The following is a 5,093-nucleotide window of genomic DNA, read 5'->3' on the forward strand; positions in this document are numbered from 1 at the left end:
TTGTTTTCACTGGAGGTACTCCAAGGCTGAATTCAGTATATGATGAACAACTTGTTCTCCAGAGTTGGAACTTAGGGGAGAAGGTTTTAGAGATGATCACGCAACTCTCTGAGGCTCCTTCTCAGACAACTGAACCTCCCACAAGAGGGACAATATATGGTGAGTTCGGGTTATTCAATTTAGTACAATATTCTAGTAATAAGCCCTCTAGTCATAATAACACATTATTATCCATTAGAACAATTACTTGAATGAAACCCAACTGCTAGCTCACTTAGATTGGATGGAAAAATACTAGCTGTTGATCTCGATTGCCAGTTAGCTAAACAGATATTAACCGTGAGCAAAAAAAAAGCGGTTGTGAGCTCAGCAATCCTCCTCCCAGTCACCCCTTCCACTCTCCTTTTCTGGAGCCTGCTCTTCACAGGTCACCGCTCACAAAACATTGCCTACTTTTAACATACTGACTGTCTTRCCTGCAGCCTGAGAAGGTCTCCAAAGAGTTTACAAGCTCAAGGTCTAGTCTGCTTAGAGAGAAACAGAAAAGTGCTACAGGCTACAGAGAAGCTGCATGTTAGTTCCTGAAGATATTGGGGTTTTTTTGTTTGTTTGTTTTGTTTTTTTTTGTTTTTTTTTTCCAGGAAGGGAGATAATTTTTTAAGAACAAAGACAAAAACTCCACAGATCTGCAAGAATGAACCAGTCTTTACTGCTGGTTAATTCTTCCTGGGTTCCTGTGCGCCATTGGAGGGGTCGTGGCAGAYGCAAGATCCCCCTGGTAAAATTAAGCTCTGCTTTCTTGGAGAAATAGCCACTAATGTCTCTCTGGCTTACTCAATTTCATTTACTTCCTAAGCAACTTAGATCACAAAGGGCTCCAGGAGGGATGCCCTGCTTGCAAAGGGAAGGTTTTAGATGATTTTCTGTGTTTAAGATAGTCTTAGGAAAGTTGTGCTTCCTGCTGTTGTGCAGGGAGGAGGTTTTGTCTTCACTGGGTGTGATCTGGAGGGTGGAGGATGCAACGAGTCTACCGTGCTAGGGAGGTCAGAGTAGTTTTCTGCTGAACAACACGAGTCCTGCCTGGCTAATGGAAAATCCCTCTGCCCCTGAGCCCAGAAAACCCATAGACATGAGAGGGGATTCTTGTGTCACCTCCGCCATGCTGGGGTGGATCCTGTGCATATCTTCACTGCAGCTCTGCTCAGGGCAGCCATCAGTACCACATCCCTGGTCCTGCCATGGACTGGCTGAAGCTGAGCACCTCTCCCTTACCTTCTGGATATCATCTCCTTTCTCCTCCCCTTTGCTTCCGACACAGGATGCTGGCTCATCTCCCTACCATTTCTCCTTTATAGTATTTTTTGCAGATGATTGGAAATGGAAGAATCGTTTCCATAACATCCTCAGCCAAAACACAGGGGAAAAAATGTCTTCTTCAACAGTTATATCCTTAGTAAGGTGGGAGGAAGAACTCTGGGCTTTTAAAAACAAAATAGAGCAATTCCCAATTTTGCTAGCCTTATTTCTCTCCACGACAAAAAATGCACCATTAATAACCTGGTTGGTGTAATGGTTGTGGGATGCTGCTTTGCTTAGATCTGAGAAGGTTTTAGGGAGAAGGCAGAACAGTTGATGCATTCCACACATTTACTGACCTCAAGGCCCAGTGCAGCAAACACCAAATAGCCAAGGAAAACAGTAGGAGTACTTAAACCTTATAAACCACAGCACGGAGGGATTATCACACCACACTTTGGTTAAAGTTCAAATAGCAAAAAGGATCACTGGCTTCCCAGGAACTTACACTACTACTGTTTGTCTGGCATGTGCTGGTCCAAGACATAATCACTTCCCAAAGTTGACTTAGTCATCAGGAGCTCTGTCCTTTGGGCTCAGGCTTTCCAAAGCCTTCAATGCTAAATCAAGAAAGTTATGCCCTAGCTTAAGCATATGTATCAGGGAAGGAGAGGGTGTATTTGCGCTTCTTGGTCTGTTTGTCTGCAAGGTGCTTAACCACAGTGTAAATACCTAGGGTTTTACACCATGCATAAGGCCTGATGGTCTTCAAAGGTAGGACCTCCCAACCTTCTCTGTGCCAGGTATCAGTGCTACAGGGACCACAGGGCACTGTGTCGTGAGCCTCAGCAGGGCAGGTGGATGCGAGTGGCTGATGGCATCTCTGTCCCAAGCCAGGGCYGTCAGTGAGGAGCAGAGAAGAGGGCTGTGTTTCAGCCAGGGAGGCTGGCACTCACACTCTGTGCATTGGAATAAGATAAAGTCATAAGGAGAGGTTGCAAGCCATGCCCTCCCTGGGAGCCCAGCACCAGGTAAGACTGCAGGCTTTGACTGTTATTCATGATCTTATTTTACTTTCTATTTAGGATTTCACTTCACTTCCCTTTAAGTATTTGGCTCCAGGAACTGGGACATCTCATCTTTCACCTTGAAACTCTCTGTTCCTTCTAGCTGTTCAGCCATCTGAGAATTGCAGCTCCTAAAAGTTTGGAAACTGGAAGATTTTTTTTWWWAAAAAAAGTCAAAAATAGTATTGTCTTAATTCACAGAGGAGACAGATTGTAACTCATGTTTTTGAATGCTGTGATTAAGTGGTCAGCCCATTTCTCCAGTAAGCTAAAATTTTATTTGTTTTGTCCTATGAAGTATTTGCCTAAGGACTTTCTTCTAGTCCCAGGTTAGCAGTAACACCTGTGGAGAGAGACTAATTGCTTCTTAAAAACAGACTCAAATCTGGGTAGAGGCAGCAGATACACACCCAGCAGCCTGCTGCTGAGAATCAGAGGGGCTGTTTTGGAAGAGTTATTCCTCCTCAAAGAGTAGTCCCACTCCACACTCTTTCAACCCAGGTGTGTACTTCCCAGAAATGGGGAAGTTTGGTTTCCTGATTGAGCTGCGAGAGCTGAAGAGCAGTTTCCAGAGGGGTGTCCATGCTCCTCCTTGAACAAAATCAAGGTGCAATCCAGGCCGTCAAGATACCAGGTTCCTCCCTCGCTGCTCTCTCTGAGACCCGTGGAGGCTCCTGCGGTGCCCGAGGGTGATGTGATCAGCCTCGTTCGTGGACTGCATGTGGGACCTGTCTGCAGAGGCTCTGGATCAGAAAGTGGCAAGAGGTGCGCTGCTGGGCCAGGCCCTCCCCTGGCAAGTGCTGCTGTTTTTTTTTTCACGACCTTTTTTTGCAATGCACACCCATACTTCAGGACCTTCAAGGGCTGCTTCTCTAATCTCCCCAGAAGGATTATTGCTGCTGGAAATCATGAGGGTTTGGACTAGCTATCGGCTTTATCAGGAAAGCTTCTTTCCGGCCAAGCTAGCAAGAGCTTTGCTAAGTGGGAATCTTGGGTCGAAGCTGCTCTTCTCATATTTCACAGATGGCCTCAATGAATGATTTACTAGGAGAGCAAAAGATTAGCCAGATTCCTCTAACTGCATCTTGAATCATATAAAGCACTGGGTTTTATTGGGGCCTAGGCAATTCCTAATTTTTTAGCCACATTAGACTGTTTTACAATGACTAATTGCCCTGCACTCCCTTCCCTGAGAATCAGGTGTCTCCTGGGGAGGAACCCATGTTCCTCGCACGAGCCTCTCCGGTGGCTTTGAAATAGTCATGCTAATGAAGGTTTCTCCATATGTTCAGGTACCCACAGTGACCACAAGATGTTATATCTGTAATTGCATTTTATTAGAGACATTAATATGCTTCTGGGAGGAGGACAGTAAAGGGAATACTTAAAATATGCAATGAGGTGTTTCTATAAAATTATCAAATGCTTTACAGAATCTTCCTATGGATAAGAGCCATTGCTGGAGAATTCCTACGAACTCTAGATTGTATAGGACAAAACCTCTTGCTTTAATGTTTTAGCCAGTCTCCAGGGCTGGRGTGAGCTCTTCTGGGGGAAGGGAGGTTACTCCATGTTTGCCTGTTACGGAGTTTCTCACATTTTTCTCTTGTATATTTGGCAGCCATAACTCTGTGCCTGATTCTCTATGGCAATTCCTACAGAGTCTGGCTGTTTTAAAGGGCTGCAGTACGGATTTAGACATCCAAATTGGAAAAGTAGGAAAAGTGGGCCTATTTTTTTTCCTTTAACAAGTCTCTTTCTAAAGATCTTYGTTAAATTATTTACCAGTTGTCTTGCAAGATCAACACATCTTTCCATTTAACCACTTGTATGACTTGCATCATGCTTTTTTTTTCTTCCTTTCCCTCATAAAGAAATCAATCATAGCACTGTAAATAAGATTGCACTGCAACAGGACACAACACAAAATTTAGCTCTTCTGCTTCTCGTACCCAGAGGATACTTCTGCAAATTTACAAAATGTGCTGTGTATACTTTATAGCTAGACAGTCTCCTTTTGCATATCTATCACATCACCCAAGTCTGGCGGCCCGTTGAGTTTAGCGATAGACAGTGCACGTTGCTTCTTGCAGCTGTTCTGCTAGCTCAACTCTTTCCAAGTCTTCAGCGTGCCGGCTGCAGGGAAGCTCTCCCCAGTCCTCCCAGCGGTCTCCTCGCTGCACACGCCGGTGCGTTAGCAGCCCCCACCTCCCCAGCCGGGACCGCTAGAGGGCTTGCGCCAATGGTTTTCCTATTTTTATAGCTATACGATATGCGCGCACGCCGTGAAGTGTAAAGCGCTATGGGCATGAGCTGGTTTAATACAAAATGTCTTTGGTTTGTGGCAGTTGGAGATGAGAGCTAGGAGACTCGCTGGGGGAATCAAGCCCTAGCAGAAATTTTTAAAGTATTTGGGGTGTAGCCAAGAGGCTAAGCAGAGAGASTTTGCATCTTGTGTTCTCTCTGCTGTGATCTCCTTCTGTGCAGCACTAAAAGCTACATGTGCAACAGCAGCAAGAAGGAACAGCCCTGCCAGGTCTGTCTCCAGGTGTCCAAAGAGGTTGAAGGTGTTCTCTGCCTGCCCCAGAAGTGCAGGGATAATAAAATTGGCTATGCTTCTGATTTTTGCCCCACCATTTACCCACATAAATCTAGGCTGAGCCTATTCCTTGGCAGTCCCCGTTTGCCAAAGCTGCTGCATACAGGAGAGGGGAGCAGCCCCTGGAGTGC

General features: G+C 45.4%; 1 long non-coding RNA gene across 1 annotated transcript; it reads left to right on the plus strand.

The window, feature by feature from the left end:
• On the plus strand, positions 1-4,096 carry LOC146584042 (uncharacterized). Its single transcript, XR_014898283.1, has 3 exons — positions 1-159; positions 642-778; positions 2,382-4,096. It is a non-coding gene; the product is annotated as an uncharacterized LOC146584042 (long non-coding RNA).
• Positions 4,097-5,093: the final 997 nt, after the last annotated feature.

This window comes from Rhea americana, unplaced genomic scaffold (assembly GCF_003343005.1).
Source record: "Rhea americana isolate MKP2758 unplaced genomic scaffold, rheAme1 scaffold_98, whole genome shotgun sequence".
Classification (NCBI taxonomy): Eukaryota; Metazoa; Chordata; class Aves; order Rheiformes; family Rheidae; genus Rhea; species Rhea americana.